The sequence below is a fragment of the Notothenia rossii genome (genome assembly GCF_949606895.1).
Source record: "Notothenia rossii genome assembly, chromosome: 3".
NCBI classification, from domain to species: domain Eukaryota; kingdom Metazoa; phylum Chordata; class Actinopteri; order Perciformes; family Nototheniidae; genus Notothenia; species Notothenia rossii.
Window position 1 is genome coordinate 21088930 of NC_136901.1, and position 23475 is coordinate 21112404.

A 23475-nucleotide genomic window follows, 5' to 3' on the forward strand; every position below is an offset into this window, starting at 1 on the left:
GTACATATTATTGTTTGCCCGTGGGATTAGGATTATCGGTAGTGAGAGCCGTGCTGCATTTTCCTCCGGTCGGATGTGATATAAAAACAAAGCGACTATTTTTGTCGTTGTAAACTCACGTGGATTAAACTACATGTATTAGTGCATTCATTTCAATTCGCGAACATTTGTACTTACGCCAACGTGAATTAAACAACATTATTTTGTTAAGTAAAAACATGTTGATGTTTTGTAAATGATTACATGTCTCTTAATTAGCACAGAATATGATCCTATTGGTGAGATATGGATCTTAACAAATATCCGCTATATCAGACACCTGTAAATCTATCAGCTGTTTATTTCACATGAGTTCCAGTGTGGCAGCTTTTCACGGCTCCCCCTGGTGGATCCATGATCCATTGCAGCTGGTTTAATTAAAATTACATTTATTTATCAAGGGGGCGTATCAAGTCCTGCGGGGGGTTTTTCCTATTCAGCAGGGGCCCACCCCGTGCAGATCACGGACCTGCACGGGTAGGCGTCTGAAATGAAACGCTACATCTGTATTAATTGTTTCAGATGATCAGGGCCGACAATTTGCTGCCCTAGGCGAGATTATAGTAGAGAATCGTACAGTAGAAAAAACAAAGATCAATAGAGTATCCAAGATAACACAATAGAATGGGGGGTGGACGTCACATCCTCTAGGGGGGTCCAGGGGTATGCCCCCCCGGGAAGATTTTTTTGAACATTTGAAAGTAAAATGCTTCAATCTGGTGCACTTTGAGCAGAATTACTACTAGATCTAGGGGGTAAAACTCTAAACACCCATATGAAAAAGATCGGTTTACATTTTAATAATCAAATAAGTGTGTGAACTTAACCAACAACCTACCATAGCCAATAACAAATAAATGTAACTTATTTTATTTTTGTTGTTCTTTCATATCTTATTTGACCTATTCACATGTATTTATTCATGCATATTTTTGTATCTCTCCAGTTTTAAACGATATTTTTGGTTTACTGTCCTATAGTATTTGGAATGATTTCAAACCTGTTTATCCAAATAATTATAAAGGAGTGCCTTGGAAATATGTGTTTACATAAATTGTGATCAAAACGTTTCAGACCCACTGAGATAACTTAGACTAAAGGCCCTGACACACCAGGCCGAAATCGGCTGTTTTCGTTAGTCGGACGACTAACTCGCCCAAATTCAACATGTTGAATCGGCCATGTCACGATCTGTCTGTGTTGTGTTTTGTCTTGTCTTTTTTTGTCTTTGGTTTCCTGTTTTACTTTGAAAAGTGTTCACCCCTTGTCTTGCCTGTTGCTTTCTGTCTGTTTTCCCTCCTACCTGATTACCCGATTGTGTTCACCTGGTGCCCCTGTGTTTTCTCCTCCCTCCTCACATGTCTCTTGTTTGTTTGATTACTCCTGTGTGCATTTAGGTTCTGTGTTTTCTGTTAGTCTCTGTGAGTTCCTTGTTGTTGTTGGACTGTGTTCACTGGGAAGAGTTCTGTCTTTAAGCCTTGAAATAAAGGTATTTTCTGTTTATCTGCATTTGGGTCCTGCTTGCCTCACTCAACCCTGAAAGAAGGAACTCACCAAGGATGGGCCCAGCAGATCCTTTCGAGCTGGAATTACTCAGTTTTTCCTTTTCTTTGGCTGGCTGCTCTGATAAGTGGAGGGGAGCGTCTGGAGTTCAGCAGCGAGAGGCTGCCCCAGTTCTGGCCCCAGCAGCTATGGTTCCGGCCCCAGTTCCGGCCCCAGCAGCCATGGTTCCGGCTTCAATTCCGACTCCAGTACCGGCCCCAGCAGCTATGGTTTCGGCTATAATTCCGGCTCCAGTTCCGACTCCAGTACCGGCCCCAGCAGCTATGATTCTGGCTCACGTTCCAGCTCTCCGGTCCACTCCAGTCCCTCGTGTTCTGTCGGTGTTCCGGCCCACTCCAGCTCCTCGTGTTCTGTCTGTTTTCCGGCCCACTCCAGCTCCTCGTGTCCTGTCGGTGTTGCCGACCCACTCCAGCCCCCCGTGTCCGGTTGGAGGTCCCGCCGTCACCTGTTCCACCGGGGGTCCTGCCGACACCAGATCCTGTTCCGTTGGGGGTCCCGCCGACTACTCTTCTGCCGGGGGTCCTGCCAATCCTATGTCCTGTTCCATTGGAGGTTCCGCTGGGGGTCCTGCCAGCTCCATGTCCAGTCCCGTCGAAGGTCCCGCCGACTACTCTCCTGCCGGGGGTCCTGCCAATCCTATGTCCTGTCCCGTTGGGGGTCCCGCCAACTACTCTCCTGCCGGGGGTCCTGCCAATCCCATGTCCTGTCCCGTTGGGGGTCCCGCCGACTACTCTTCTGCCGGGGGTCCTGCCAACCCTATGTCCTGTGCCATTGGCGGTTCCGCTGGGGGTCCTGCCAGCTCCATGTCCAGTCCCGTTGGAGGTCCCGCTGACTACTCTCCTGCCGGGGCTCTTGCCAATCCTATGTCCTGTTCCTCTGGGGGTCCCGCCGATAACTCTTCTGCCGGGGGTCCTGCCAACCCTTTGTCCTGTTCAGTTGGAGGCCCCGCCATCAGCTGTCTCGCCGGGCGTCCTGCCAACTCCTGGTCCTCTTCCGTGGGGGATCCTGTCCCACTGGCTCCGGTTCCTGTTCGGCCGACACCGGGTCCTGCCCGGCCTCCGGAGCTGTCTGGTCTTCGCCCTTGAGCCCGGCCCCCTGAGAGCCGCGGTCTTCACCCTCGAGCCCGGCCCCCTGAGTGCCGCGGTCTTCGCCCTCGGCCCCCTGACTCTTCCTGCCGCGGTCCTCGCCCTCGGGCCCGGCCCCCTGACTCTTCCTGCTGGGGCCTTCGCCCCACCATGGACTCTGCGAGACCCCATCCTTGATCTCTGCCTTGCCCCCGGGCCGTTTGCCCGAGACCCCTTCCGGGTCCTCCGCTATGCCCCTGGGCTGTCAGCCCAAACCGGTCCTCCAGACCCCCTCAACCCACCCTGTTGGCCCTAGCTTTGTGTCCATCCTCCGGTCCCCCTCCACCCACCCTGCTGGACTTTTTTTGGGACGTCTGGGATCCGTCCCTTGAGGGGGGGGGGGGTAATGTCACGATCTGTCTGTGTTGTGTTTTGTCTTGTCTTTTTCTGTCTTTGGTTTCCTGTTTTATTTTGACAAGTGTACACCCCCTGTCTTGCCTGTTGCTTTCTGTCTGTTTTCCCTCCTACCTGATTACCCGATTGTGTTTACCCGATTGTGTTTACCTGGTGCCCCTGTGTTTTCTCCTCCCTCCTCAACTGTCTCTTGTTTGTTTGATTAGTCCTGTGTGCATTTAGGTTCCGTGTTTTCTGTTAGTCTTTGTGATTCCTTGTTGTTGTTGGACTGTGTTCACTGGGAAGAGTCCTGTCTTTAAGCCTTGAAATTGACAAGACTGAACTGCTTTTCCTTCCGGGAAAAGATTGTCCCACTCTTGACCTAACAATCAACATCGGTACCTCTGTTGTTTCCCCGACTCAGACTGCAAGGAATCTGGGTGTGATCCTAGATAACAAACTGTCCTTCACTGCAAACATTGCTGCTACAACCCGCTGCTGCAGATACACGCTTTACAACATCAGGAGGATACGTCCCCAGCTGACCCAGAAAACAGCGCAGGTTCTGGTCCAGGCTCTCGTCATCTCACGCCTAGACTACTGCAACTCCCTCCTGGCTGGTCTACCTGCATGTGCCATCCAACCTCTGCAGCTCATCCAGAATGCAGCGGCTCGTCTGGTCTTCAACCTTCCAAAATTCTCCCACACCACGCCGCTCCTCCGCTCCCTTCACTGGCTTCCAGTAACTGCTAGAATCCACTTCAAGACACTGGTACTTGCGTACCATGCTGCGAATGGATCTGGCCCTTCCTACATCCAGGACATGGTTAAACCGTACACCCCAGCACGTGCACTCCACTCTGCATCAGCCAAACAGCTCGCTGCACCCGCACTGCGAGGGGGACCCAAGTTCCCGTCAGCAAAAACACGTGGGTTTGCTATCCTGGCTCCAAAATGGTGGAATGAGTTCCCCATTGACATCAGGACAGCAGAAAGCTTACACATCTTCCGGCGACGACTGAAAACTCATCTCTTTAGACTCCACTTCGAGCGATTGAATTACTAACAAAGCACTTATATACTAATAAAGGGCTGGCTTATCTAAAGCCAGTTGAGTAGCACTTGAAAGGTTTGGCTCTATGAAACCTGATGTACTTATATGATTCTGTTTTCTTCAAGGTTGTATCTTCCTGGTCGAATGCACTTATTGTAAGTCGCTTTGGATAAAAGCGTCAGCTAAATGCAATGTAATGTAATGTAATGTAAAATAAAGTTATTTTCTGTTTATCTGCATTTGGGTCCTGCTTGCCTCACTCAACCCTGACAGGCCATGCGTCGGCCAAATAAATCACTCTGATCGCTTCCGCCTCTTGAGAGACTGTTGCTTGAGAATGTCTTCCGCAACCAACACTCCAATGGCTTATGGCTCCAGTACCGCACAAAACATGTTTTCGATGGACGAGAGTGAAAATCGAATGCACATGCTATTTGTTGTTTGTTTATATCACGCAGTCTGTTCTTCTTCTCTGTCTTCCGGTTGTTGCCTCTTTTGAATGACGAATACACACTACCGCCGCCTGCTGGTAAGGAGAGTTTCTTGCCACTCACGCATGCGCAGTTCGTACGTGCTCGGCTGAAGTCTTTGCGGTGTGTTCCAGTGCGATACATGGCCAACACGCAGGAGAACACGGCGACGCAACAGTCGGCGTTGGCAAGTTCTCTGGTGACTGCTTGGTGAGTCAGGGCCTTAAAGTTAACTATCTAAACACTCAAGAGTCCTTTACCTCACTGAGCTGTAGCCTCTCAGTCTGACTGGAGAGGACTCTCCCTCCACATTATTGTAGAAACATCTTCTTCTTATATCCGTTAGAGCAGCTAGCACCAGATTCTAATAACTACAGCGCCGGTACCGGTGTTCCCTCCCTCGCTTGATCCCACGCTCACTCGCACTTTGACTGTGAGCTGCGGGCGCCTGATAAGCCAACATCCCCCATTTTCATCACTTACAGCGCCCATCTTACAGGGCAAATGAAAAGTATAACCGGGGTGAAAAGGGTGTTACATTTACTTAAAGGTGACCTATCATGCTAAATGCACTTTTGTATGTCTTTTATACATATGTGTCCCTGGTGTTCCAGGGAACTCACCAAGTGTCAGAAAACACAACCCTCTCTATTTTCCTCCATACCCAAATCTCTTAAAAAGGGGCTGCAACGGATCTGATACAGACTGATCCAGATTTGAACACTTCTCTGACGTCACAGAAGTGGCGCTACGGCTATTGGGCCAACTCCACCAATCAGGAGGAGACAGCCACGGACATTGCCGTTCGAAAGCGCTGGAGACGCTGTAGTACATATTCCAGGCCTGTAGATGGTGCTGTTCTCACAGAATCAGCCCATTCAAAGACATTGTTAAATTGAGCGAAATGAGGAATGGCTAAAATGCATGATCTGTTTGGTATTTTGAAAAATAAAAAGTATAAATATTAGACCCTCCAGAAAAACGCGGGCAAAAATCCTTGATTATGCGGGCTAAAATCCTTGATTATGCAATTAAACATGCAGGGTTTTTATGTGATTTAATGCGGTGAAATTGCGGGAAGTTGCAAAATATGCAGAAAGTTGCGAAAGGAATAGATTTTTTTTTAAATATTGGGCTGTCTTATTTATTCTCTCTCACACACAACCTGCCACTAACGTTAAACCCCTTTCCTATTCAATTTAACACATTCAATGTTTATTTATTGTAAAAGCAACACACACACACACACACACACACACACACACACACACACACACACATACACACACACACACACACACACACACACACACACACACACACACACACACACACACACACACACACACACACACACACACACGCACACACACACACACACACACACACACACACACACACACACACACACACTAGGGGTTTCACAACTACCAATATTTACTAGTCGACACATTTTTCAAAATAGTAGTCGACTAGTCGACTAGTCGTTACGTCATAATAAAGACACACAAAGAGAGGTGTACAACTGTATTTTATATTGGAACTCATACAGTAACATTAAACACCGCATTTTAATTTGTGTTACATGGCTGAGTAAATAACAAACAGTAACTGGACTCATCAAAATCGACAGCAAAAAACTATTGTTTACATAAATGCCACGTAAATCCAGTGCGCAACACTTTATTCGCTGTCCTCCACGATAACGTCCACCTTTCCATATTTTTAGTTTGGTTTGAACACCAACGCATCGACATGTGAGGGAAGGACGCTTGACCGCTTTCGGGTGACAGTGTTGCCTGCCAGGGAAAAAACCCTCTCACTCGGGGTGCTTGTGGCTGGAATAGCCAGGTAGCTCCTCGAAAGCGGGGGAAGCGGTGCACGTTTTCTGCCCACCACTCCAGTGGATTATCCATTGTGGGGATATGCGGTGTCCGCTGGCAGTAATCCCGTAGCTCATCATCCGTATCACTGTTGACCCGTGTTTTCTTGCTGTTCGTTTGCCTCTGTTCAGTGCTGACGCCGGTCCGTTGCTCACTGGTGCTAGCATTACTGCTAGTGCTAGCTGTCGGCAGCGGGTGTCTCATCTTCAGATGGTTGCGCATAGCAGATGCATTTGTATTGTATTTCAGTACAGGTGTACACAACTGACACTTCACTGTGGAGTGGGTTACATCTTCGTTGAAGTACTGCCATACATAAGAATGTCGGACGTGTTTCGGAGCATTTTGCAGCACCTCGTTTACCTCAATTTTTTTCACGACTAGTCGACTAGGGCCTACAGCGCCGACTAGTGGTAAAGGTAGTCGACTAGTCGATTAGTTGGTGAAACCCCTAACACACACACACACACAAACACACACACTTCTCCGCCTCATTCTGTTTTCATTTACTCGTTCGTTATCTGACCAGCTTCAATCTTGTAGGCTACTCACTTTGTTTCTTGTAGCCTTCGAAAGGTTTTTGGAGATTGATGCCTCGGTGAACGTGAGTTGTTTGGCTTTCTTGTCCGCAGCAGCAGAAAGCATTTTCGAATGTTTGAATGAATCAAAGTGGGTCGTCACCGTCGACTCTCTCTTATGCTCCAACACACAGTTGCACGGGGTGCAGAATAGTTTCCCCCCACTTTCGTGAAAGACATGGGGTACTGCTTTGCTTTGTCTTTAGCAGAAATGTTCGTCGGTAAATGAGATGGATCAGATTTTTTCATCTTGGTGTTTTCTCTCTCGTGTGAGTTCCACACGTTCACTCTACGTTGTTGTTTACCTTCTGTGATGCGCGAGCTGATGACGTCACATCATCAAGATCACTACTTCCCGTCAAGACGAGTTAACTTTTTTTCCCTCAACTTTGTGTGGAAAAATGCGGGGATTATGCAGCCTTTTGATAAATATGCGGCCTTTTAAAAATCTGCGCCATTTTGCTGATTATGCGGTAAATTATGCGATCGCAGAATCACGTTTTTCTGGAGGGTATAAAATATGCCTTATATAGGTATGGTCCTACACTATATTATTCAAATATAGCATGATAGGTCAACTTTAATTATGAATATTGTTACATCAAGGCCGAAAATTAGGATGAGCACCAACGGTCGAAAATGTTTTTCTACAAGCGCAGCGCCTCCCCAGATCTGGCGCCCTAGGCGAACATCTATAACGCCAGTGCTACGGGCCAGCCCTGTGGATCAGGGGTGGGGAACCTTTTTCCTCTCAAGGGCCATTTCAAATTTTTCAACATCCTCCGAGGGCCTTACAAATTATTGACCTCTGCTTAAAAATACTAAAATCACAGCCCATTCATTTCGCCTTTCTTTCATGCCGTGCAAAGAAAAAGCAACCTCTTAATCCAGATATTTTACCATGACTCGTGCATGCATTCACGTGCACGGTTGTGGCATAACCACCAAAACAGAAAGTATATTGGACACAAGATGTGTGCAAAAGCATTTCGTTTCCTATCCATGTGGACTGATTTAAGTGGGGGGGACCTAACCTCCTCTAGGGGGGTCCTCACCTCCTCCAGTGGGGTTCGAGGGGCAGACTCCCCCCGGAAGATTTTTTTTTAAATGTTGAAGTTAAAATCATCAATCTGGTGCACTTTGAGAGCAACATTAGGAGATCTATGGATAGATCTCTCAACATCAATATGAAACAGAACTGTAAGCAGATTTATTTTCTTTATGGATATTTTACAAATCACTCCCCTTTCAAACTGTATTCTTGTTTATTAATAACAACTTTTATTTACTGTTATATAGTATTTTATACCTGTTTACTTTATTATTTTGTTTTTTTATAACTATAATGATCATATAAAGATGTGCCTTTACCTCACTGGTTGTAGAAAAAGCTTCTTATATAGCATAGCTTAGCTAACCAGATGGTAATAACAACAAAGTTATTGACTGTATGATCAGTATGACAGATGAACAGATCGCCACTGGGATTACAAGTAAAGACACAGCCACGCAGAAACTGCGGCATGTGTCCGGCTCCTTATGGGTACGACGTTCTGGTGCTCTCCGTCAGAACTGCACCCCTGTCAGACGAGACATATACCACGTGATGACACGTTAGGCTCGTGTTGTGTTCAAGGACCCTGACCTTGGCCAGGAAAAACAGGCACTCGCTTGTTTAATTTTTTTGCGGTCTAGATTTCTTTAATTTTTTTCTTTTTTGCGCGTGTTTATAAATTACCTCGAGGGCCGTAGCAAATGGTCTCGCGGGCCGTATACGGCCCGGGGGCCGGAGGTTCCCCACCCCTGCTGTAGATGATTATGCACAAATATAAATAAATATCATACATTAAGTTCTGTATTCAGATTTGAAGAGCGAGTGTGTAGTATTTCCCAATTTCTTTTTGCAGAAATGTAACGGAATATTTAGTACATATTTCATTTTGCATGATCATCTTAAACTACTAATAGCTGAATATAGTAATGTTTAGATATAATTGGAAAAAACGCATGTATCCATTCAGTATCAAAATGTCCGGTAATAATTAGGGATGCTCCGATCGATCGACCGCCGAAGCGGAGCGTCTTGCCTGTCGGCTCGCAGTTTTTGTTGATTTGGGCATATTTCCTGGTCAGGCTACTTTGTACAGACAAAGTTAATAATAATTGTAATATTCCAGTTATAAACGACATGAATCAAAGATGTGTTGCTGTATTTTAGTGGTAAAAAAATGCATTCATAATTATTCTATACATATAATTTATACAGTGCCTGTAAACCGGAGGAGAACGCTGGCATTTCTCCTCCTACTTGAAAGACTACGGAGGGAAAGGGTCTGCAAAATGTGTTTATTTTGGGGATGGGCCGGATGCGCTGACCGGTCCACTCCATGCCCGGCACCTCTGCAACGCCTCGCGTCGAAAAATAGACTTGAATCCTATTTTGAGTGGAGCCCGGCGCCGAGACGCTTCTGGGACGCTTCTGGGACGCTTCTGAGCCGTAACGATGGAATAGCACCCATTGACTAGAGTGGCCGTGATCTTTGCGAACGCCGCGGCACAGCCGTAACGCGGCCGTAACGCGGCCGTAACGCGGCGCAGACGGACCCGGTAGAATCTAGGGGTAAACGAGAGAGAGATCAGAGATCAGATCAGCTGCAGAGTCTGACGGAGACACGCAGCTCTGATCACATGCAGCTCCGTCCGCTGTGACGGACCGGTGAGCAAAACACACACCCCAAGTTAGACTAGCACACTTAACTATTTGATCTACCTCTGGAACAACCTAAACTGGTTATAAATAGGTTTATTCTTCACTGTCGGGTCACTCATTACTGGATTAGCGAGCTGCATGAGTCTGATAAAGAAGAGGGAGAGAGGAAAAGAGCAGTGGCGGTTTCTCCCGGAGGCCAAGGGAAGCCAGGCTTCCCCTGTTTTTTTGGATTGTAGTTATAATTTGTATAAATAAATAAAAACGCTTTGTTTTGTTTCGATAATTCTCCTTTGCTGTGTGTTGCTGCCGGCCCGTCTCTCCTCCATTCTCATTGAGTATTTTACAAAGAGTGAAACAAACAGCGCCCCTCTAGATGTTATGGTGAAACAGTAGATTGCACTCACTGTTGCGATAGGAGGCCAGCCGAATCTGGCTTCCCTTGGTGAAAAAAAATTGAGGGATTGACCAATCAGATGAGGCCCACGTGATGCCCCTGCCAACCTGTGATTGGTCAGAGCAATGCCAAGGGAAGCCAGCCGCCTCTTGCTTCCCTTCAGAGGCGACTGGCGGCTGACGATTTGATTGGACACTGCCATCCAATCAAATCACATCAACATCAGTTTTAATACTGTAACTGTCATCACCGCCGTTATAAATTATCAAGCAAATGAAGCATTATGGAGGGTGGAGACTTGACGTACTTAATCACACATACTTTTACTAAACTTCCGCTACAGCAGCAACTAAAAATTCAATCAGATAACAGGCCAATGCCCGCACTCAAGCTGTGTACACAGAGAAAAAAGGGAGCGAATCAGACGTTCAATGAGGAAAATCATGTCCGCACGGAGTGGCTAACTGGAAGCGCTAAACTTCAGCGTCTATTTTGCTGGCCATGTCTTCTTTTTGACAAGGATTCGTGCTCCCTGAACAATCCTTGGGCAACTTCAGGATTCATCGACCTTGCCCACCTGTCACGGGCAATTGAGAGGCATGGTAAATCCAAAAATCACATACATTGTGTGATTGTCTGCATACATTAATAAGTAAAATGCTTAAATTAATAAGACGAGAGAGTTTCAGCTGGAGAGTGCGTGCGGACCTGTTGGTTAGATAACAGGCTTGTGCAAGTCCTGTATCTGTGTGATACAAATGTGTGTAAAATAATACCGGGCGTTGTAATCACGTTGCGTAAGTGATGTCATTAACGTTACACATTACACTCGTGTTACTCACCGAAACTTTGTAAAGCCGGTCCCGCATGCTGGCTATTACGGAACCGACTAACTCCCCTTTTTCGTATGTACAGTTCTCAACATGGCCAGACTTGTAATGATTTTCACCTCTTTTAATACTATTCGCTTCATTCTGAAAGAAAGAGGTGAAATGTGCTAACGTGACGGCCATCTTGGTGTTGGTGACGTGTGCGAGACCAGAGATGTAGTTCATTGAGCGGTTTCACACAACAAAATGTGTTGCTTCACAGTTTTACAACACATTTTTATTTGTTTGACTTCCAAAATTATCTTTTAAATTGACAAACATCATATGTGTAATTCGTGGCACAATTCAAACGGGATCGAAAGACAATCTTTCTCTCACCATTGACTTCAATACATAATTTTTCCGTAATAAGGTCCCGTGGAGCTCCCCCGGAAAGGGAGGGACTTCGCCTCTCTATAAGTAGTTTGTTTGAGTGTAATAATTATGTTGTTTGTGGAAGCGCGTCATTTATTGAAAAATGAATCTGAACTTTTTCGATCTGTTACTGAAGCAATATAAACTCAGTTAATGAACCCCCTTAACTGAGTTTTAAACATCAGCATACAGTATATTACCGGTCATAGTCCAGTAATTACCTGCTAACGGAGACCCTGCTACACAATTCTTATTATTATTGAAACATGACCGGTAAGTTTAGAATTTGTCCGGTAAAATAAATTATTTCCGGACACTTGACCGGCAAGAAAAAATCTTAGCGGAAACCCTGATCCAGATATGTGGCCTTTACTACCTGCACCCTTGTCCTTTCAAAAATCAAAAAAAGAAGAGAAATTCCAAGCTACAGGAGCAGCCACAAAGTTGAACATGATGGCTTAGTGGCAGCATCAACACCCTGAAAGAGTGCAGATCAGGGGAAGATATCCAGATAAACTGGTTGCCCCTTCAAACAGCAAGTGTTGAAGGGCCGTGTAGCGCAGTGAGTTGTGCGTTGGTGTTCGGATCAGGGGGTCACAGGTTCAAACCCCACTGCAGTCAGCATGTCGTTGTGTCCCTGGGCAAGACACTTCACCCCAAATTGCTCCTGTGGTGATTGTCCACAGTATTGAGTATATAAGTCGCTTTGGATAAAAGCGTCTAACAAGTAACATGAAATAAAGTTATGCATGTGATACTCTAGTTTCATAGTTGACTTTCCAATACACAACACAGCTGGCGAGAGAGACCCTGCAACACAGGCCAATGCATACAAAACCCAAAATAACCCGCACCACCTCCAGGAACAGTTGGTGCCTGTGTTGGACCTTCTCGTAACTGTTAAAAAGAAGGTTGGTGGATTTTAAGGGAAACTGGGACACATTGTGATTGACATTTTTCATTCATTTCTCAGAGGCATATAGATTTAGAAACCTGGACACAAAATGGCCAACATAATAAGATAATTATTAAGATATTGCAACATAGGTGAACCAACCATACATATATAAGGAGAGAAGGATGAAGGGATTGCAATACAGATAGATAGCAAGATGCTGGGCCATGCCAGTGAGAATTCAGCATGGGTCTGTTTCAGGAACCATCCTTAATCTGACCTTTGACCCCAATATGTCTGCCCAGACATTCACAGAGAATAGTCCTCTTGTGTCAAAGAAAAACACAGGTGAGCTAACATTCATATATAATCAACTTTTCATGGCTATATTATGTCATAGTGTCAAGTTATAACCAAGCATTCACAACTCAACACCAGCCTGAACTACTGACCTAGCATAGTGCTAATTATTTAATCCAAAATGACTGGATAATGAATATGTTAGTGCCTCCGTCAGGTAAATCACTTCCATATAGGCGATGTAATATCTATTGTTGTTGGCTTCTGTTGTTATTCCTGTGGTTTCTGTTGGCCATGTGCACAGCTGGTCCCAGTGCAGCGCAGCTAGCATAGCCGCTGCTTAATGTGTTATCCAGCTGGCTCGGATGACTAGATCAACAAGACCTGTTTTTGTTTGGCACACTTTCAGTTAGTGTGCCCCTTTTCACCAAATCAGGTCCAGCACACGGGAAAGCCATCTGAGAGGGACCCAAGCCGGGGTCCGGAGTGTTCCTCAGTGGATGGTTGATGTCCGTACGGTATTATGCAATGTTAACATCTGCCAGCAGAATAAAAGTATGAATTGCAATTTCAGGTAAAATGTTCCCTCTTGAGGCTTGAGTGATGCACATCAGGTCAATGTTTTCCTTTGGTTTAAAGCCAGATTCTGATGGCCTCTTCAGCAGATCTGAAAGCTTTATGTCTTTATTTGATTCAAGTCTCCCAGCTGGCATTAAAGAACCATAAACATGAGACGAATCAATGGCTAGGGACAAAACAGCAGTGGCGAACCGTCAGGGCCTTCAAGGGATTCAGAGAATACCCTGGAACACTCAGATAAAACAAACAAAAAATCGATTTAATTATATAAATAAAATGTAATAAAATGTATATAAATGTATATAAAATGAATAAATGAGAATGGTATCTGTGTTGTTGATCTGTAATATTACAGTGTTACGTTGATTTGTTTGTCCTTCTCGGACCATGCACTACGCATTTCAGTGGTTTTGTGTTAGAAAAGAAAGCAACCAATCAGATCTGTTTCTAGGTCTCTGGGTAGAATATCGCGGGGGGTGTGTGTGTCTACAGAAGGTCCAGTTGTGATAAACACGGTTCGCCACTGCAAAACAGAAGCATGGCGCTGAGTTCATTCCACGCTGAAGCTCAACGTGGGTCGAGAAGTTTGGAATATGTTCTGCTTAACGTTGCTTAATAGCTGTCCTTATGCCTGCTAACAGTTCATTGTTGCATGGTTACAAGCGTGTAATGGGATTTGAGAATTTTCTGACAATCTTTGGTCATTACCAGGTTAGACATATTTTCGTTTCGAGTTAGACTTTTTTGTTTGTATTTTTTGTCTAAATGCAGATTCTTATTCATCTTCTTAACATCTTGGAATGTTTGTTTCCCCCCCCCCCCCAGTCTGTTTGAGGCAGACCACTCCACTGAGACTGCCTCCTGGTTTTCACAGAGGCAGCCTTCCTCTCCTTCATTGTCCTCCTGCTGGACCTTTCAGCAGAGTTATGCACAGTGGACCTCTCCACACACCTTAAGCTCATCCTTGACAACAATGAGCTGCTCTTTCTTCCAGTGAGAGCATTAAGACCTCACTATACTAAATTAAGAGTTTGCCAACTACATCAAAAGCGTTTTGATCACACTTTAATAATTTGGCCATGTATTTACAACAGTCAAAATACTTGCCTTAAGATGTGTTTGGTTGACACTTTGTAGATATTAGGTGATTTAAAGCATACTTAAGCGGTCAGTCGCTCTCAAGTTGCTTTTTTTCTTCTGTTGGGCAGGTAAAGTGTTGATTGTATCAGTAAAAAACAAAAAAATATGGGCTTCTCTACAAGCTGGAGTCAGATGGTTTTGCCCTCTGTGGTTTTATTCAACCAGTGGGGATATTTTTGCTCAGCTTAAAGCTGCCGTCACATGATTGGCAATTCTGTCTTTTCTCACCGTGAGGTTGGGCGCAAAGCCTTTCAGTGAAAACAGCTGGTTCAGTTTTGTGTCCAGTGGTGGAAAGTAACTAAGAAAATTTACTCAAGTACTGTACTTAAGTACAATTTTTTAGGTACTTGTACTTTACTTGAGTATTTCAATTGTTGCTACTTTGAACTTCTACTCTACTACAATTCAGAGTTAAATTGTGTACTTTTACTCCACTACATGTAGTTAATACCTTTAGTTATTTCACAGATGTGGATGAATGATGTGAAATATAATCAAGTGTTAAATCAGACTTTAGTTCCACCTGGAGTAAATCCACAAGCTACCCTGCAGTATACGAAGTCATTCAAACTAGCTGTACCTTTACCAGCTTTGAGAACACTTTCATGATCAGTCATTATAAAACATATCATTTATATTATTCTGAAATGGACCAATCTGCACAATCACTACTTTTACTTTTGGTACTTTAACTATATTTTGATGCTAATACTTTTCTATTTTTACTTCAGTAACAGTTTGAGTGCAGGACTTTTACTGTAACAGAGTATTCCTACACTCTGGTACTTCTACTTTTACTGAAGTTCAATATAGGAGCACAACGACCATGTCAGCCCAGAACCATTCCTCTACTGATCCTGTGAAGGCAGCTTGAGAGTTTGTTTGGCCATAGGGGCCCTCATCCCAAACCTTGTTTATAATTGAGGCCCATTGGTGTATGTAAACACTGTCACCACTCTATACATTTTTATAATTCCTGTGGCCAGGCCAGAAGTCGCTAACCTGTACAGCTCTGGTGTAATGCATGGCTGCAAACACCGCTGTCATCAATTGTCACTCTTGTGGACAGCATTCTGATGTCGGATGTGGACGCAGAAGTTCTTCTTCTTTTTTCTTTTACATACAGCCCTTTATTTTCCCTCTTTCCCTCTCTGTTCTGATGTTGATCACCCACACACACACATACACACTGCGTTTTTTTACCCAGTTCTTCTGTCCCCCAGCTGTCAGGGAGTTTAAAGCTTCTCTTGGTCTCACAGCAGGGCTCTAGATCATGCTGCAGATGGAAAACTTGCGTTAAAGAAAACAGTCTATGTTACAGCTAACAAAACCGTTGGTAGCCAAAATGTCTTTCAGCATGATATTTTGTCGAACAAAATGTTGTATATGCTTCTTCGACCACAGTGATGTTAGAGAAAAACTATTTTCCTTGCATAATCTTTCCTTGTAACTGAAATATTTTGGGTGACAATATAGTATGTCAATCTTGGTTAGGACCACAATTTGCAGTATAAACACTGTAGGGGTGCATTCTGTCACAGATTTGACATTTGCTCATCGACTAGTTTAAACATTGCGAATACAATGCCCACCACGGGGCGAGTGAGAACCAGGAGACAGGAGGGAGTTAGTTGATAGAAGTAATACGTTTATTTCATAGGATAGTTTACAAAATCTAAATTGTTCACAATCTGATGAAGGACCTAAATGTAGCACTCGAAAAACCAAGGAGTATTGGTAACAGACTTTATTTGCATTACTTGAGCAAAGGGAGATCCAGCAGAGCAGTAACAGCCGGATGATGGTCCAGGCAAACAAATCAGAGGACAGCAGGCAGAAGGTGAGTCAGGGCCGGGCAGAGGGTCAGGGAGCAGGCGAGGCAGGCAACGCAGGTAGAGGCAGGGTCAAAAAGCAGGAAAGGCAGAATGGTCCAAGGACAGGCAGGATCAGGGAGCAGGCAGAGCAGGCAGGTCCATGACAGGTGGGGACGAAACCGGGTTATCAATCTGGGAACAAATGCGGGAAACTTGCATGAAGGCAAAGTACGATCTGGCAACGGGTGTGTGTCTGGTGAGGGTTTAAATACTGGCAGTGTGACTAATGGGTGCAGTAGAGAAAGTGAGTGAGCAAAGAAGTGTTTGGTTAACAGGTGAGTGAGGTGAATCGAAAACTACTAGGTGAATGACAGGTGAGTTATGGAGCAGACTGTGACAGAATTGTTTTAGATAGATAGATAGATAGATAGATAGATAGATAGATAGATAGATAGATAGATAGATAGATAGATAGATAGATAGATACCTGTGTACTCTCATGTTCCGAATAACCCAGCTTCCCCACATTTATTTTTGGTGTCTATCTACAACGGGATCCTGAGTCGTGGCTGATCCTGTTGCTGTGGTCCTGAGTCCTGGATCGCGAGCCCTGGATCTTGAGTCGTTGCTGTGCCTGTTATATCCTCCTGGATTCATCTTCTTATTATAGACACATGCATTTCCAAACATTTGGTCTACCTATGCTGTAAATGTATTATATTTTCAATTTACACACGGCTTCTATTGCACGTCTGTCCGTCCTGGGAGAGGGATCCCTCCTCTGTTGCTCTCCCTGAGGTTTCTCCCATTTTCCCCCTTTAAACTGTGGGTTTTTTCCTTTTTTGGAGGTTTTTCTTTGTACAATGTGAGGGTCTAAAGACAGGGGGTTTCGTATTGTCATACTAATATTCTGTACAAACTGAAGTCCACTGAGACAAATGTAACATTTTTGATATTGGGCTATATAAATAAACATTGATTGATAGATAGATAGATAGATAGATAGATAGATAGATAGATAGATAGATAGATAGATAGATAGATAGATAGATAGATAGATAGATAGATAGAAATATACTACAGTAAGATTACATAGATGAGTAAAGTAGGTAGTTTTGGATAAACCAGCTCGAGTGCGCTAGAATTTGAAAATACACAGCCGGAAAAAATCTGCCACTTCCTTACAGAGCCCCTCCTCCAACACACACGAACACGCACATGACCAATGAGGGCACGAGATAAGTTTGTGCACAGATGGAAGGCTGACAGGCAGGTAGGCCATCCAGTTATTTTAGCCGGGCCGGCTAAAATGATTGGTTGTGCTTTTTACAGTACGGCTTCCACAGATGAAATTTTTTTATGAATTTTTTGTCAAAGCACTTAAGATATTCATTGCTATCGGGATGTTAAGAGCATTCCATGGAATATAACAAAAATGGTATCTCGAGCCGGTTTCTCAAACTTACCTACCCACCTTTAAGTGGTTGTGAAGACAAGAAAAGCTATATAAATACAGTCCATTGAGCATTTTACACACACCTGCGTGAATGTATAGATAATGGCCGGATGTTAGGAGATGTACTTCCTTCTACTGGGGCAGATCTTGTACAGTGCTTCTAAGATTAGAGGAATTAAAAAATTGAAATTGAAATTGAAATGGAAAATACCAAAACTATATCAAAATCCAACAAAAATGTAACTACGTGTATCAACTGAATGTTACCAATAGTGTAAAGAGTCAGCCTTCAAATCACTGGCTGTGGCGCTAATGGGGACTGGTTGGAAATAAACAGTGACAGATTCACAGGTGTGAATGAGTGCCATCTGTCCTTACTCCTGCCATATTCCATCCTGGTTATCTTCACAACTTCTGTTTTGCAAACCTTTTAAAATATGACCAGGATCAATAGATAGTGTTACACAGTGACCGGAGATGTAACTTACTGACTCCAACTGTACAAAGTCTAGCCCAGGATGCAAGTGTCGCAAAAGTGTTCTTTCACACTGGCCATTTAATATTATGATTAAGCGCTAAAATGGTCTGTAATTACTCATGTGGCATAACCACCTACTGACATAATTTCCTGCAAGAAGGTCATGCCATTTGAATAAGGCTATATGTAGATGCTAAGTTAAAAGGAGATGACATTAGAATGAAACATTTAAGGTTTTGTAGCAAGAGCAAAAACACTTATTAGTATTAATGAACAATCATTTCTGCTGGAGTCCCTGCTGTTTAATGATGCAGTGAAAAGTCACAATGCATTTCATTTCAGTTGTACAGCATGGAGTGCAGAGTGGCTGTGCAGACTTAACCTTAATGTTTATTGACCACAAACAGTCAGTGGATGAGTAACTAGCTGTCAACCTCTGTGTATAAGATGGCTCACAATGACTTGATGTTTCTTGTCCAACACACTCTCACTCCATAATCGTCCAGGAGCGACGTTTGGTCAGGGTCCTGTGGCGTGCAGTTGTGAAGCTCCTAGGCTCCTTCAGCTTCATAAAGGGACGCAAATAGCTTTCAACTGATTGCAATGTATACCCATCTGCGGCGGGATTTGACGCTCATGGAAGCACGGCATTCGTTTGTGTCGGCTGCCCTTAAAGGCAATGTGAGCGTCCATTCCCATTGGATAACGGAGAATTGTACACCCGGAAGTAAGTATTCCCCTTACTGTCGATTGATTTGACAGTGATATCTGCACTACTCATCGACTAAAAAACACCAGATTATCCTTGTTAATTACACAACATTGATTGGTTTAAATTGTGTGCAATGCTTTTGTATTTTTCCCCTTCGATTCGGAGAAACAAATATTTTTTCGGAGTAAAGGATGGCAGAAGACACTACACTACCCAGAATCCCCAGCTATCGTTTAGGACTACACCATGTGCTCTGTTTGACAAACCCCGTGATTAGTTCTCAAGCTCTGTGATTGGTTGACCTCCAACTGCATTCCATATGAAAAAAAACGTTTCTTAAAAGATAAAATCATACTTTATTCAGCAGTGCTTGCTTTACTCTTTGAAAGTCATCACATGAATGCATTGTAATAAATGGTTCGGCTGCATTAAATATATTACACATCTGTCGTAGTTCTTTATTTTTATTTATGTACAGAGATCGGACTCAGAATAGACCGGGAACTATTCTTTTACCGTTCAGTTTGAATTTCACAATAAAGTTAGTGGTAATATCTTGTTTTGATATTATTGTTTTTTATTAACTACTAGCCCGCTGGGTCATGTTAAGACCATCTTTTCTGTGTTGCTGTGGTTTTTTTTCCATCGCTTTTGTGTTACAAATATCAAAACAATAACTAAATATATCCGTTGTAAACTAAACCAGAAACAGCAGTATATTTATTTTGTTAGCACTGTAAACTTGACAGCTTTTTAACCCAAACCACCTACTGGTTAAAGCACGTTATTACACGTTTAGAGCAGCGCCGTATAGACTGAGAGTTACGTCATCTCCGTTCACTCCAATGGACCACTTTTTTACAGCAATGGCGGATCGTGGAGCCTCTTAATCGTTCCCCGGAAGTTAGCGCCAAGGCTAGCAGAGCTGTAGAGTTGCAGCATAATAGACCGTTCGTGACGGACTTTTAAAGGTAAGAAGAAGTTTAAAGATTTATATTGCGGATATTATCAGTACATCTGATTCAAATTAACATGTGTATTAAAGGATGTCAATGGATTATCCCTAAATTAGTAGATTTAGGGAACGTTTACAGATAACAGATAAAGCTAGGATACCGGATCAAGTTAGCAACACACGTTGAACAGCCTTTTAATTGTAAATTCCGTTCTCTTAATGTCATTTCGTCCAACGTTGTTGAATTAGAGAAGAGGGGCTTCTAAACGGGATTGTATGCGGGGGTGGAGGGAGTTAAATATTAGATAAATATAACTTTGGTTCGTGTAAGAGTGAGTGTTTTTAGCAGAGCCATATTGTGTCCTTGTGATTATGTTGATTATTACCTGTCTTTATAATGTTGCAGCTCAGCTGATTTTGGATTGATGGCAAAGGGAGAGGGACTTAAGTGAGAGTGAAAGCACAAGGTAAGTTTAATACTACTGTTTTATATAAGTAAGCATATTAAACATGTATTCTATCACTGTATTATATAAGTAATCTACTGTATGGCAGGTGGAGGGGCAGTGATGTTACAGGTGGAGGAGCAAAACTGCAAGACTGCAAACTCACAAGACAGAGAAATCAAAGTTTGTTCTCCAGAGAAGAGGTTGATTTCACTTCATTTATTTCATATTTTCTAAAGATGTGGAAATGGCAACAAAAAAAAACCTGAGAGCTGTAACCAAGACAACTGTAACAACATGAGTAGAGAGCCACCAAGGTTTTTGTTGTTTGCGTTCCTCTGGCTGGGTGCTTGCAGGTGGAGGGCAGTGATGTTGGCAGGTGGAGGGCAGTGATGTTGGCAGGTGGAGGGGCAGTGATGTTACGGGTGGAGGGGCAGTGATGTTAGCTGTTACACACCAGGCTCAAACTTAACAAATTGCATCCTCCTTTGCAGTGTCCTTATTCCTGGAAGGGGAATCTGCAATTCCTGCAGAGTTTTGTAACCCGTTGGTCCGCACGCAAAGCGAATTTTTAAAGCCTTCTTAATTGTCTCATTGCTCCATTTCATCCCCTTTGTGGTGAGTCTGCCGAATGCCTTAAGTTGGTCTTTTGAAAACGTTTTCTTATATTTGTTGTCCGTAATTTTCATTGTTTTCTTGAGAGCTGCATTTTCCTTCCTGATTTTTCTTAGTGCAGACTTTGCTTTTTTGGTGATTCCTTCTTGGCTCTTTAATTTTCTCTTTAATTTTTTTAATAGATCTGTTTGACTGGCTGCTGGTTCCCTCGTATGCTGACTGGCTGCTGGTTCCCTCGTATGCTGACTGGCTGCTGGTTCCCTCGTACGCTGACTGGCTGCTGGTTCCCTCGTACACTGACTGGCTGCTGGTTCCCTCGTATGCTGACTGGCTGCTGGCTGAGTGGGTGGTGTCCACCTTCCCTGTCTCTCCTCACTAGCCATGTCCTCTCTTTCTTCACCCTCACTTTCCTTTCTCTCAGTCTCCTCATCCCTTCTTCCCTCAATCTTTGAGACTAATGTAAGTAGAAGACATGGCACTGTAGATTTTCGAACATTTAAAATATTATACCACTTAAAAATAAGAAATATGACTTTTGTTACTAAGAGTTCATACTTATTATACCTGTGTCACCTTTCACTCTATAGCTGTGATCATGAGCTATGGGCTTTGTAGATACAGGTCACGGGGTGAATCGTGGTGCAGGGGCCCTTCTCTTTTTGACCACAGGGCGATGCACGAAGATGGTGGGTATAGCCTCTGCTCTCAGCCTAGTCTTGCCCTTTTTTGTCTTGATAAACTGGTCTGCATCAAAATGTGCCTGCGGAGTGACTTGAGGTTACTTCACACACAGAACAACTCAGTTTTGTCTGCCCACATACATATTCCATTGTGGTTGAATACACAGTATTAGGAAACACTTTATACTCACTGGACATGTTATACTCATTACATACTGTATATAAAATATGACCAAGAATGTGAGACAACTTTATAGAAATTCATATCACATCTGTTACTGATGCCATTTGTCATACTTTGTTAAACTCACAAATAATAAAGTTCCATAATTCAGTTGGGAACAAAGACCACACCTTATCTCCCCAAGGCAATTTCCCATCCAATAGGTGTGCTATATAGGTGTGTATAACCCTTTCTCCTGTCTGTTACTCCCTCTTTCAGCACAAGAACCAGAGGGGGATTCAATGGAGCCTGAATACCTGCACTGAGACCCTCACCCTGCACCCTGAGTCTCAACTCTCAGTGTTTTTCAAGCCTTTCCCTATTTTTTTGTATTAAACAAAACATTAAGCTTCCTCAATGGTGTGGTTTTCGTTTTTTGAAAAAGTGCAAATGCAGTGTTTGTATATAATTACCTCACATATTTTTTGCTGTTGGTCGTGAAATTGCTCCTGCTGACTTGAGCCAGCCATTTTTTCCTGCGCTCTGTGTCAGTGGGGAAGCCGTACATTTGTATTCCTTTCTCGGAGCGATTTGAGCATCCCCAGGCAGCACAGCAAACCATGGTGGCGACTAGGAGGCAGCACAGCAAACCAGGACAACACGGAGGAAAAGGCACAGACAAACTTTATGATATGCTATTCAATGTTTATTGAATTCCATGTATTTGCAATGGATGTTCCTAAAACAACACATTTAACATAATCATCATCATGCTGCTGCTGCTGCTGCTGCTAGTCCTTTGATAGTCACCTGTCGGTCTCTTGTCCTTTCTGAAAGCCATAAAGATGACATTAGTCATTTAGATAACTTGTGTCCTCAATTACCATGGGATTACTGAAACTACCATGAATTTAAGAAAATGGTAGAAATGAATCTAATCTGAATTTTTAAGCATTCCTTTAGATCCCCTCCCTCTAAATATATCAATAAACATTAGAAAGTGATGCTCCTGACTACCATACAAGTTTAAGAAGATAATATTGGTTTTAAAGAATTCAAAGCTATAAACAGCAACAGGCTCTTTAACCAAGGCACTGTTAGCCTAACATGTAAACTAGTTGTTCACACTAATCCTAATATTATCACTTAATATTAGCAAATTCTATTTTATTTTTTAAAACATATTGATGTAAATACATACACATATCGATTTGTTGTATAAATATTGCAAATCAAAACCTTTATTCACTAATAATTACCAAAAGTCGTAGTTCTATCTCCTGTTATCAATGCATTCACATTGCCCGCCATGAACTTCCGGGGAACGATCCTCATCTGCATGAACCACGTGACGATAACCGTTTTTGGACTTCCGCTGTCGTAACTCTTCTATCTATACGGCGCTGGTTTAGAGTAATGCAATGCAGGTAGATTGTGTTGCTTTTTAATGACTGTTTAAAATGCCTTTTTCTTAATGTCTTTTATTATTATTAACTACTTGTTACTTGCTGCTAGGGCTTGCTTGCTATCGATATTGTGTTTCGCAACATGTTCTCTATCTATGGCACGTCTCTACTGGGAGTTGTAGTTTTAAAAGACGTTTTCGTATTTCCCATAAGAAGTTGCCAGTATACTGTGACATCCCTGGAGGTTTAGGGGATAGGAAACACTCAAATTTAAAACATATAATTAATAAACGGGTGAAAATTGCTTAATATATATGACCACATGCCAGCTAAGGTCAGAAGAGCTTTATTTAACAGCTGGTCTTATGTCTGTGACCCCTCCTGTTGTAAATTGATAAGCCTAAACATGCACTTTTCAAGGTTCAGAGGCAAATTTTGCAAATA

At 43.3% G+C, this 23475-nt stretch overlaps 2 long non-coding RNA genes across 7 annotated transcripts; one reads left to right on the forward strand and one right to left on the reverse strand.

Moving 5' to 3' along the window:
• Positions 1-19219: 19219 nt before the first annotated feature.
• Positions 19220-22037, forward strand: LOC307032076. Of its 6 annotated transcripts, XR_013806157.1 has the most exons (4): positions 19754-20188; positions 20277-21241; positions 21370-21468; positions 21905-22037. It is a non-coding gene; the product is annotated as an uncharacterized lncRNA (long non-coding RNA). The 6 variants fall into 6 exon arrangements; XR_013806153.1 differs by adding an exon at positions 19220-19737 and having other exon boundaries at positions 20128-20188; positions 20277-22037; XR_013806155.1 differs by having other exon boundaries at positions 19753-20188; positions 20277-20785; positions 20965-22037.
• LOC307032079 lies at positions 21082-22375 on the reverse strand. The gene is made up of 2 exons (XR_013806161.1): positions 22099-22375; positions 21082-21542 (listed from the first exon to the last, which is right to left on the reverse strand). It is a non-coding gene; the product is annotated as an uncharacterized lncRNA (long non-coding RNA).
• Between the last annotated feature and the right edge of the window lie 1100 nt (positions 22376-23475).